The sequence below is a fragment of the Mytilus californianus genome, unplaced genomic scaffold (assembly GCF_021869535.1).
Source record: "Mytilus californianus isolate M0D057914Y unplaced genomic scaffold, xbMytCali1.0.p SCAF_39, whole genome shotgun sequence".
NCBI classification, from domain to species: Eukaryota; Metazoa; Mollusca; class Bivalvia; order Mytilida; family Mytilidae; genus Mytilus; species Mytilus californianus.
The window spans coordinates 1,991,125-2,004,316 of NW_026262689.1; the positions used below are offsets into that span (position 1 = coordinate 1,991,125).

Sequence of the window (13,192 nt, forward strand, 5' to 3'; positions counted from 1 at the left end):
ACTCAGGCGATTTACCATAGTGTTCATAATACAAAAGCGATAGACTTTTGATCCAAGGTGCTAGCTTTGGGTGAGGAATACGAAATGCTATCATGTGTGCTGCCTCATCATACAAATGAGTATCAATTTCTTCAGTAAGAGCACCCTTGCCTTTGGGACCAGATGGTACATTGAATTTTGTTGGTAAACAAGTTACAGGGTAGTCACAGTAAACACTAGTTAAGGTGATATCATTGTTTGAGATCAGATGTTCAACATCTATGTCCGCCATGTTTTTTCCTCTCTACGCGTTCATGTAAGTTAATGTATAATGCTTGCAAGAATCAATTATAGGTCATAAAACCATTGTTAATTAGTGTTATTACCACTTCATTTCTTTAAATAACTATATTACTTTGGTAACAATCTTCAAATTCCGAAGCAATTAAGATTTATAGGGGTAAATTCAGTAAAAAATCTCCCATTGACTGTAATGCTAATCTATGTCTTGAATTAAATTTATACCTGATTTACCTTTAGAAATTAGAAAATTTCATATATCATTCATGAAAGTACAAATGTAGCCCTATCATTTGCAACAATAAAAACATAGGGTCATGCGGCATTTTTGGGCATTCACATGGCCTTGTTTACAAACACTGTAGATTCGCACTTAATTCCTTCACTGACCCCATTACTTTTCAACCCTGTAGTAAAAAAATTTAGTACATTCAGCATTTATTTTTTATTTTTTTTCAACTCTAGTTTTTATCCATCTATCAAAAAATATTTATTACAAACATTATCTACCAATCAGAAGAGCACATGACTTCAGTTTTATACAGAAAGCTCTCCCCCAAATGGGCGGTCCCTGATGACGTATATGTATTTACTGAATTTACCCCTTTACCGGCGCTCACTGGAGGCTGCCATTACAAATCAGGGGAGGTAATATACATATTTGACAATAAAAATATTGTTAACATTGGGTTTACCTTACGTTTGAGTGTAAAATTTAAAACGCTTATATTCAAAATCAATATGAGAAATCAGTTCTAGATTTTTATGAATGCCGAGTATCTTTAAACGGAAGAGCGTTATGTATATTTTAACATCACATTTAATAAAATTTAAAATCCAAGAACAAGAAACGTAAAAGTTATTTTGTCGTCTACCTGTAAAATAACAGAACTCGCCATGTCTGCATAGATAAGTAATTAGGCTTAATTAATTTTGTTAACTATTATGAGACTTGTAGTGCTAGCAGTTTAATCATCATTTTTAATTAAGCATGTATGTTTTTAGATGAGTTCTATATATCTTTACTCTCACAAACCAAATTACCAAGGTATAGAGATAAAGTTCCAGATACAACAAATCAGATGAGCCATCATACAGGTAGCCTAAAAATAACATTGACGTTTCTAGTTCTCAGGTTTAATATTAATATTTAACCAACTGACTACATACTCAGGCGATTTACCTATATAAGGCACAAAATGTGCACCAGAATTAAGTAACCTTGTTTTGTAACCCCCATTGACATAATGGTTACATTGGTTACATTGGTTACACTCATACAAACTATTATAAATCATCATATATTCAGAAATTCTCAAATCTTGGTCCATTTGTAACCTCCATTGACCTAATGGTTACATTGGTTACACTGGTTACACACATGCAAGAATCCTTTATGCCATCATGTTACCATGGCAACCCCTTTATTCATTGCTGTGAGGTTACATAAGTCAGTCAGGTAACAATGGTTTAGGTGATTTAGGGTTACAATGATCCATGGGGATTGAGGGTTACAATGGTTACATGCATGGGAAATCAGGTTACAATGGTTACATGCATGGGGAAGTCAGTATACAATGGTTACATACATGGGGAAGTCAGGTTACAATGGTTACATGCATGGGGAAGTCAGGTTACAATGGTTACATGCATGGGAAATCAGGTTACAATGGTTACATGCATGGGGAAGTCAGGTTACAATGGTTACATGCATGGGAAATCAGGTTTTAAGTGATTTAGGGTTACAATGATCCATGGGGATTGAGGGTTACAATGGTTACATGCATGGGAAATCAGGTTACAATGGTTACATGCATTGGGAAGTCAGGTTACAATGGTTACATACATGGGGAAGTCAGGTTACAATGGTTACATACATGGGGAAGTCAGGTTTCAATGGTTACATGCATGGAAAATCAGGTTACAATGGTTACATGCATGGGAAATCAGGTTTGAGGTGATTTAGGGTTACAATGATCCATGGGGATTGAGGGTTACAATGGTTACATGCATGGGAAATCAGGTTACAATGGTTACATGCATGGGGAAGTCAGTATACAATGGTTACATACATGGGGAAGTCAGGTTACAATGGTTACATGCATGGGGAAGTCAGGTTACAATGGTTACATTCATGGAAAATCAGGTTACAATGGTTACATGCATGGGGAAGTCGGGTAACAATGGTTACATGCATGGGAAATCAGGTTACAATGGTTACATGCATGGAAAAATCAGGTTACAATGGTTACATGCATGGGGAAGTCGGGTTACAATGGTTACATGCATGGGGAAGTCAGGTTACAATGGTTACATGCATGGGAAATCAGGTTACAATGGTACGGGGAAGCCAGGTTACAATGGTTACATGCATGGGGAAGTCAGGTTACAATGGTTACATGCATGGAAAATCAGGTTACAATGGTTACTTGCATGGGGAAGTCAGGTAACAATGGTTACATGCATGGGAAATCAGGTTACAATGGTTACATGCATGGAAAAATCAGGTTACAATGGTTACATGCATGGGGAAGTCGGGTTACAATGGTTACATGCATGGAAAAATCAGGTTACAATGGTTACATGCATGGGGAAGTCAAGTTACAATGGTTACATGCATGGGAAATCAAGTTACAATGGTTACATGCATGGGGAAGTTGGGTTACAATGGTTACATGCATGGGGAAGTTGGGTTACAATGGTTACATGCATGGAAATGTTTAAATAAAGTTCTTTTTATTATTTTTAAGAAGCTAAATTTTGAATTATGATTTGATTTAACGTATATTAATGTTAGTTATACGTCCTTGATCCTGATAAAAGTATTAAAAAAAGTCACAAATCTGATAAGAAATAATGACCATTCTTGAACAAATGTTTAAAGAATATCATTTCTTTTCTTTTCTTTTAAAGTTAAACAGAACTCAATATTTTATAGAGGCCAGTGCATAATATGTGTATGCAAATTTTAAGAAAAATTCAATGGTGAAAAAAAAGTTGCTCATAATATCTGTAGGGATCCACCTTAAATGGTAAAAAATCATATATCAATAATATAAACCTATTTTTTTCAAGGTTTTAAGTGTTATAAGTAAGTAAGTAAATTGTTTATTATAGTGACATGTGAAAATGTATAAATTTGTACAGAATATAATTACATACATAATACACCCGGCCCAATGGACCAATAAGTCACCTTTTACTTTCAATTCAATATAAATGTTCCAATATCACGTGTTAATTGTCAATTTAAATTTAAATTCGAGAGACGGATAATTATAATTTAAGAATTAGCGTTTGTAAAAGTTCATATATTTTTCTTCTAAAGTTTGTGAAAAAGTTTAAGAATGTTAACTAGAGTAAACTGTTTGTTTTCAACGGAAAAGTGATGCTGCTAAGTATTTAGCTATTTTCCTAGGATTAGAAATGTTAATTTTCCCTGGTTATCTAGCTGCATATAGTCAGGCACCATTAATATCTCGCTAAAAACAGCGATTATATATATATGTTATATATAGAACAAAAAGCGATTGACAGGAAAAGTAGATAGTAAATTGAAGCCATTTAATTAGTTAATTGCTGTCTGTTGAATTGTTTGTAAAAACTTGATATTTTCATGAACCACATTTTCTTTACAATCTTAAAAAATTTATTCAATTACAATAAACACAAACATTGAAACACTATTCCCATGTATTCTAACATAAATAACGATGTTGGAAAATTCTAAAACACTATCCAGTTGATATTAACTCCATACAATTTCAAATAATTTCCTAACACTTTTTCCATACATTAGAGATCATTGTCATTTTGCTAACCATAGTTTCTTTTATTACCTATTCTGACATCAGACTCGGACTTCTTCTAAACTGAGTTTTACTGTTTGTATTGCTGTGTGTTTGTTTACTCTACATAGGCTAGAGTTATAGGTGGAGGGTTGAGGTCTCACAAAACATGTTTAACCCCGCTGTATTTTTGTGCCTGTCGCAAGTCAGGAACCTCTGGACTTTGTAAGTCTTTTATGTTTTTTTTTAAATTCTAGTTCAAATTGTATGTTTCTGAGTTTAGTTTGATGTCAATTTTCACTGAACTAGTACACATTTTTCTTTAGGGGCCAGCTGAAGCCCACCTCTGGGTGCGGGATTTTCTCGCTGTGTTGAAGACCTATTGGTGACCATGGGCTGTTTTCTGCTCTTTATTCGGGTTGTTGTCTCTTTGACACATTCTCCATTTTCATTCTCGATCTTATATATTATTTCAATTAAAAGCCAAACTACTAGGACACAAAAGTCTAAAAACCATTTGTAACCATGTTAGCCAGTTCTAATCTGTGTCTTTTATTATAATGACAGAACGGGCAGGCAGAGTCAAAAGATAAATCGAGTTCAAGATGATTGTCTTAAAACAACAAAGTCTTTCCAAGATTTGATTTAATTCTTGGTGTTTTAACACCACTTTTAAGCACCGCTTTTGGCTATTTCGTGGCAGCCAGTTTTTATTGGTGGAGGAAGTCGGAGTGCCCGGAGAAAACCGCCAACCTTCGATAGGAAAACTGACAATCCTAATCAAATAAGATTAAGCGGGGTTCGAACTCACAACCTCAGTGTTGACTGGCTAGTGATTACAGTAGTAACTACTTAGACCACTGTATTGAAATATTTCTATGTATATGATGTAACCTCGGTAATCGGGTTTAGAATAACCACAGGGACACCACATTTTTCACACTTAATATCTGTCAGTGTATTATAACAGTATGGAAACTCTTGTGTTGTAAATAAGGAAATGAAATATCAGAAGTTTTTCCTCAAATCATAATTCAAAATTTAGCTTCTTAAAAATAATAAAAAGAACTTTATTTAAACATTTCATTGGTAGAATATAAAAAAGCAACCGTAACATTAAATCCATTTTTTTTATTATTCTATCAAGTTGAATATATACCCCAAGCCATTCAGTGAATTCAATAACTACCTTCAATGACCATTAAACATTCAATTGTTTATTGGATACGGTTGATTGAACATGATAATTTGCAATTTGCACTAAGTCATCAGTCATGTGCCATGTGCTGATTAAAAAGTCATTTAATTGCAAAATCATAATATCTATTAATACCAAACTTTTTATTTATGGTTTATAGTAATCTTTTCTTATATCATATATATGCACTCTGCTTCTAAAACACTTGTTTTATGGTCATTAGTTTTAAAATTCTGTTTCTAGTGCACCAAGACATGCAAGAAGTCCTTTGCTATATTTGAAAGCACCAATTACTACCAAAAGATTTTCAAGTCCCATCATGTATAAGTCCCAGTTTCTAACAACTTCAAAATAAAATCCTGTGACTTTCTTTCCTACATTCTTAAAGGAGATTGCATTCATAATGCTATAAAATTATTTTATGCAGTCTTTTTTATTTTCATTATTTTAACCAGAGACATATAATACATTATAATCTCTGTTCAAAAATAGAAAACAAATTAAGCTTTCATTATCATCTTGTGGGAACTCTATGTAAACTATATTTTTTTCCTGTTAATTTTAGAATTAAGCCCAAAAACTAATAAATAATAAAGACATAAAAATAACAACTACATGCTTTAAAAACACAGAGGCAAAGACGTTGATTATCTTATCAACCACTTCTTCAACAATCTGTTTATTCTTGCTGAATTTTACATCTGTCTGTATCATGTTTATAGTTTTGATGTAAGTTGAACAAATTTTAAATTTCATTATAATGTCTTAAGCAGATTCTAATTCAGAATTTTTGCTAGTTATGTCTTAAACTGTTCAATATAAGGGCATGGTTTTATTTTAGGACTAATATTTTTACATTTTTTTAGGGTTTATTCAAATACAGTTATTTTTTCAATAAATACATATTACAAGGACACACTTTAATTTTAATTCAATGTTATATTTTTTTTCTAACATGTCTTTGATTAACATTTGAACATGTTGAAGAAATTTACAACTTTCCATTTGAAACAAATTATTATATAGATAGATATATAGTTTATTCTCATAAAACCATGAAGTACATAGGTTACAGAGAAGTTAAAAAAAACATGCATAAAAATATTAGATGAGATAACATAATATTTCAAAAAAAATAAAAAAATAAATAAATAAATTAAAATATAAGAATACAAAAAAATGAAATAAACATGTTTAAAGAAATAATTTTAGTGTTTAAATATGTTGAAGTTATGGTTAAGAAGAAGAAGTAATTTTACTGTTGATACATCTTATGAAATTGCAAAGCTGTCTGATATGCCATGCAAGTATGAAATATAAAATGACAGAGACATATAATGCATATATTATATGTCTCTAGAATAGACAATACTCAAGATATTAACATTAATTAAGTATTAATCTGAGTTTGAATTATAAGTAATAAACAGAGTTAAGATTGTAAGTTATACCCAGAGTTTGAATTATAAGTAATAAACAAATGATAAAGTTTGCTACATTGGGGAAGATGTTTTAATTGATTCATTAAATTTAAGGCAAGTTTAAAAATGGAATAGCATTATATAATAAAGTTAGACTAAAATAAAGAGGAGATTTTTTATTTTTTTTACACTGTTCAAGATTAACAACCAGCATATTTTATTTTTTGGATGATCATTGTCTACACAAATAAAACACCATCATAATCATTTTTAAAACATTCTTGAATTCAGATAAAAGGATTATTCAAAAGAATGTTCCCATGCTAAATTAAGACACAGACTTAGTATAGAAAAATCAGAATTATTAAGTAAAATCTTTTATAGAGAAACCTATACTTTTTAGAATGTTTAGACAAAAGAATAAAATTGGCATTTCCTGAAGAATGTAGGAGAAAAAGTCATGAAAATAGTAATCACAGAGAAGAGGTTTAAGGAAAAAAAATACAGGAAATAGTCACAATAATGAAAGTAGTTAATTTGGAATATTAAACTTTTGGATAATTTTTTTAATTTTGTTTTAGTAGGATTTAATTAAATTGTTTATAAGTGTTTAATAAAACACAGATACAGCTTCCTCTGCTTATTTCTAGACATATACATTGTACATCCAATTTGATTACAGTGGTCATCTCAGTACGAGAATCTATGACAAACGAAATTATTTCAATTTTTAAATTAAAAATTGTCCACATCTTTAAGCATCAATATACCAACTGCACCTGTGTATTGAGTATACATCAATCAGTGTCTGAACAAAAAAAAGAAATGTTTGATGTCATTATCTGTTCAGATATTAAACAATAGATAGAAAATTTAAAGAGTAAATAGAAGCAAGTAAATTATAATAAAATGTAGTTGTTTGACAAGAATTTAGGACAGAAATGCACAGGATAAAATGTCACAATTAAGTTTTGAGATCTAATTTTTCTTTTAAGAAGAAAAAACTAAGTCTTATTTAAAAAAAAGTTTGTATTTTTCTTGAACTATTATATATAAACCAACTTTGTAATTAAAATTTATTTGATAAATATCAATAATGATCAAATAATTGTTAAGAAAACAAAATGTCAAAATGGCTCAATTGGTACATAAACGGCTTCATGGTGCCAAGAAATATATCATTTGCATGATTAAAATTTAATAAATTTTCTTTTAACAAGGCTTATAAACAATTTCCTAAACAGAGAAATGAATATATGTAACATACATTTAAATAATTTTGACAAACTACCAATTGATAAATTACAACACAATATGTTGAAATCTATTCTGGGGGTCAAAAGACAGTCATCAAATATGGCTAGTAGACTTGAATGTAACAGGAATCCAGTGTTGATTTTCTCAATTATGTTTAATGTATAACTATTATATGAGACTACTTAAAATAAGAAGAGATAGAATATTATATAGTGTATTTACTGCAGATCAAAAATTATCTAAAGAAAACTCAAAATGCTGGTTTTCTACCCTAAATAAAGTATTTAAAGTACTTAAACTTGATACAAAAAATTTGACAAATAATAGTGTTTTTAAAAATAGTCTAATAAGATATTATAATCAGCAATCTGACTCACAACTACAAAAAATCAAATCTAGAGATGTGGACAGTAAACTGATGTTTTTCAGTAACATTTTTATTCCAAATTTTGTTCCCTACTATCTTCAAACCAATCTTACCAAAAAAATAAAAAGTAAAATTACACAACTATGTATCAGTGCTCATTGTTTAAATATAGAACAGGGTAGATATAATAAACCCAAAATTCCAAGAGAACAACGTTTTTTCAAATTTTGCACTGAAGTTTAGACAAAAGAACATTTTTTGATATCTTGTGATTAATATAAAGTTATAAGGCAAACTTTTTTCCAATCTTAGATCTTAGATTTGAAAGATTCACATAATTATTTTTCAGTTTTCAAACTTTTAAATCCACAAAATACTACTGAATGTAATTATTTATACAAATTTATTAGAGATGCATAAGAAATAAGAAACAATTCTTAAAATTATGTGTACAATTGTATTACATGTATATATATAGTACATGATCTACATGTGAAACTTTGAAATGTTGTTTTGTATATTATCATATGATTTGTAATGGAGAACACTTATGCACTTTTAGTTATCTTAATAAAGAATCTAATCTAATCTAATGTAATAAAAATTTGTAAGGGTTCCACGGAACCCAGTGTCTCGCCTACTTTAGCTGTTAGTCGCAGGTTCAACAAAAATGGGGAAACAATTATTTAAAATTTTGCTCTAGATACTATTTTTGATTATAACAAGCTTCTGTCCAAGTTTGGTAAACGTCCAGGATGATTTATGAATCTAATAAATGTTTTAAAAACTTTAACTGCAGACTGTATGTAATGTTAACTGGAAGAAAAACCAAGTCCATTTATAAGTAATATACGGAAAAACAGGAAATAAATTTTTACAACATTTTCTTCTGGATACTAGCTTTTGATCATAAACAAGCTTCTGTCCAAGTTTTGTGACAAATCCAGGATAGTTAAAGAAAGTTATCAAAATTTTTAAAACTTTAACCACAGAGTAAATGTAATGTTAACTGGAAGAAAAACTAAGTCTATTTATGAGTAAACTAAGGAAAAACAGGATTTTTTTTTACAAAGTTTACTTCTGGATACTATCTTATGATCATAAACAAGCTTCTGTCCAAGTTTGGTAGAAATCCAGTATAGTTTAAGAAAGTTATTAAAGTTTTTAAAATTTTAACGACGACGACGGAATGTAGGATCGCTATGTCTCGCTTTTGCGACAAAAGTCGCAGGCTCGACAAAAAGAAAATATTCAAAGATCTTTCTCTTGTATATATGTTGTCTGTTCTACGGTCGGGTTGTTGTCTCTTTGACACATTCCCCATTTCCATTCTCAATTTTATATATATATATATATAAGAAAAAGTTAAGTAGAATCCGTATGCTGGTAACATATAAGAAATATATATATATATATGTAAAGTCTAAATTGAAAACGACGTTCAAACCTATGATTGTGTTGGATAAAAACCGCAATTTTTATATCGTGTGCATGCAAAACAAATTTCTTGGTAGAGGGGTCTAAATACAGCACAAACAACATTTTCCAAAAGACCAAAAAAGTGAAAAAGTATATTTAAACAAAACGCATTTGACTAACAGGTCGAACAATGGATGTTCCTAAACCCTGCTGCCTGCCATTGGCGATTGCCAAATAAACGGATCACAAGATGTAACAAAATGGATCTTTATTATTAATTAAATACCAAACAGAAAACAATAAACTTGCGGAAAAGATGGTATACCACAAACATGAGGTGCAAAAATTTTTACGCCATATCCGGATTTCGACAATTAATGTCTCTTCAGTGATGTTAGGAATCGAAACAGTATTTGGAAGGCCTTATAATTTACATCAATTTAGGATAGACTCTTGAAATTTGAAGAGTAGAAATAGGATGAACGGACCATATAAACCCGAAGGCAAATATAATACAAGCCCAAATGAAAAAATATAAATAAAGTCTAAATTGAAAACAACGTTCAAACCTATGATTGCGTTGGATAAAAACCGCAATTTTTATACGACCGCCAAAAATTTTTGTGGTCGTATATTGGTATGACGTTGGCGTCGTCGTCGTGCGAAGACACATTGGTTTTCGCACTCTAACTTTAGTTTAAGTGAATGGATCTCTATGATTTTACCATAAGGTTCAATACCACAAAAGGAAGGTTGGGATTGATTTTGGGGGTTATGGTACCAACAGTTATGGAATAAGGGGCCAAAAAGGGGCCAAAAATAAGCATTTTTGTAACTTCCAGACATAACTTGTGTGTTAGTGTATGGATCTCTCTGACATTGCACCACAAGGTTCCATATCACAAAAGGAATGCTGGGATTGATTTTGGGGGTAGTTGCCTCAAAATTTTAGGAATTAGGGGCCAGAAAGGGGCAAAAAACAAGCATTTTTCTAGTTTCATGACAATAACTTGTGTGTAAGTCTATTGATCTTTCTGAAATTGTACTACAAGGTTCCATATCACAAAGGAAAAGCTGGAATTGAGTTTGGGGGTAATTGCCCAAAACGTTTAGGAATAAGGGGCCAAAAAGGGGCCAAAAATAAGCATTTTTCTAGTTTCTAGACAATAACTTGTGTTCAAGTGTATGGTTCCCTCTGAAATTGTACTGCAAGGTTCCATATCACAAAGGGAATGTTTGGATTGATTTTGGGGGTAATTGCCTCAAAATTTTAGGAATTAGGGGCCAAAAACAAGCATTTTTCTAGTTTTATGACAATAACTTGTGTGTTAGTCTATGGATCTTTCTGAAATTGTACTACTATGTTCCATATTACAAAGGGAAAGCTGGAATTGAGTTTGGGGGTAATTGCCCAAAACGTTTAAGAATAAACTTGTGTTCAAGCATATGGATCTCTCTGAAATTATACTGCAAGGTACCATACCACAAAGGGAAGGCTGGGATTGATTTTGGGGGTAATTGCCTCAAATCCCTATGCATGTATCCATTGTAACCTGACTTCCCCATTTATGTAACCATTGTAACCTGACTTTCCCATGAATGTAATCATTGTAACCTGATTCTCCATGTATGTAACTGTTGTAACCTCATTTTCCATGTATGTAACCATTGTAACCTGACTTCCCCATGCATGTAACCATTGTAACCAGCAATCCCCATGCATGAAACCATTGTAACCTGACTTCCCCAAGCATGTAACCATTGTATACTGATTTCCCCTGCATGTAACCATTGTAACCTGACTTCCCCATGCATGTAACCATTGTAACCTGACTTTCCCATGTAGCTAACCATTGTAACCCTCATTATCTATGTATGTTACCATTGTAACCTGATTTCCCATGAATGTAACCATTGTAACCAGCAATCCCCATGTATGTAACCATTGTAACCTGATTTCCCATGCATGTAACCATTGTAACCAGCAATCCCCATGTATGTAACCATTGTTACCTGATTTCCCATGCATGTAACCATTGTAACCAGCAATCCCCATGTATGTAACCATTGTAACCCTCATTCTCCATGTATGTAACCATTGTAACCTGATTTCCAATGCATGTAACCATTGTAACCAGCAATCCCCATGTATGTAACCATTGTAACCTGATTTCCCATGCATGTAACCATTGTAACCAGCAATCCCCATGTATGTAACCATTGTAACCCTCATTCTCCATGTATGTAACCATTGTAACCTGATTTCCCATGCATGTAACCATTGACATTGTAACCTAACTTCCCCATGCATGTTACCATTGTAACCTAATTCTCCATGTATGTAACCATTGTAACCTGATTTCCAATGCATGTAACCATTGTAACCTAATTCTCCATGTATGTAGCCATTGTAAACCTCATTCTCCATGTATGTAACCATTGTAACCTGATTTGCCATGCATGTAACCATTGTAACCAGCAATCCCCATGCATGTAACCATTGTAACCCTCATTGTACATGCATGTAACCATTGTAACATGACTTCCCCATGCATGTAACCATTGTAACCTGATTTCCCATGCATGTAACCCTCATTGTACATGCATGTAACCATTGTAACCTGACTTCCCCATGCATGTAACCATTGTAATCTGATTTCCCATGCATGTAACCATTGTAACCAGCAATCCCCATGTATGTAACCATTGTAACCCTCATTCTCCATGTATGTAACCATTGTAACCTGACTTCCCCATGCATGTAACCATTGTAACCAGCAATCCCCATGCATGTAACCATTGTAACCTGACTTCCCCATTTATGTAACCATTGTAACCTGACTTTCCCATGAATGTAACCATTGTAACCTGATTCTCCATGTATGTAACTGTTGTAACCTCATTTTCCATGTATGTAACCATTGTAGCCTGACTTCCCCATGTATGTAACCATTGTAACCAGCAATCCCCATGCATGTAACCATTGTAACCTGACTTCCCCATTTATGTAACCATTGTAACCTGACTTTCCCATGAATGTAATCATTGTAACCTGATTCTCCATGTATGTAACTGTTGTAACCTCATTTTCCATGTATGTAACCATTGTAACCTGACTTCCCCATGCATGTAACCATTGTAACCAGCAATCCCCATGCATGTAACCATTGTAACCTGACTTCCCCAAGCATGTAACCATTGTATACTGATTTCCCCTGCATGTAACCATTGTAACCTGACTTCCCCATGCATGTAACCATTGTAACCTGACTTCCCCATGTATGTAACCATTGTAACCCTCATTCTCTAAGTATGTTACCATTGTAACCTGATTTCCCATGAATGTAACCATTGTAACCAGCAATCCCCATGTATGTAACCATTGTAACCTGATTTCCCATGAATGTAACCATTGTAACCAGCAATCCCCATGTATGTAACCATTGTAACCTGATTTCCCATG

General features: G+C 32.4%; 1 long non-coding RNA gene across 1 annotated transcript; it reads right to left on the bottom strand.

The window, feature by feature from the left end:
• Positions 1-12,066: 12,066 nt before the first annotated feature.
• Positions 12,067-12,798, bottom strand: LOC127736889 (uncharacterized). The gene is made up of 3 exons (XR_007999241.1): positions 12,689-12,798; positions 12,351-12,535; positions 12,067-12,175 (listed from the first exon to the last, which is right to left on the bottom strand). It is a non-coding gene; the product is annotated as an uncharacterized LOC127736889 (long non-coding RNA).
• Between the last annotated feature and the right edge of the window lie 394 nt (positions 12,799-13,192).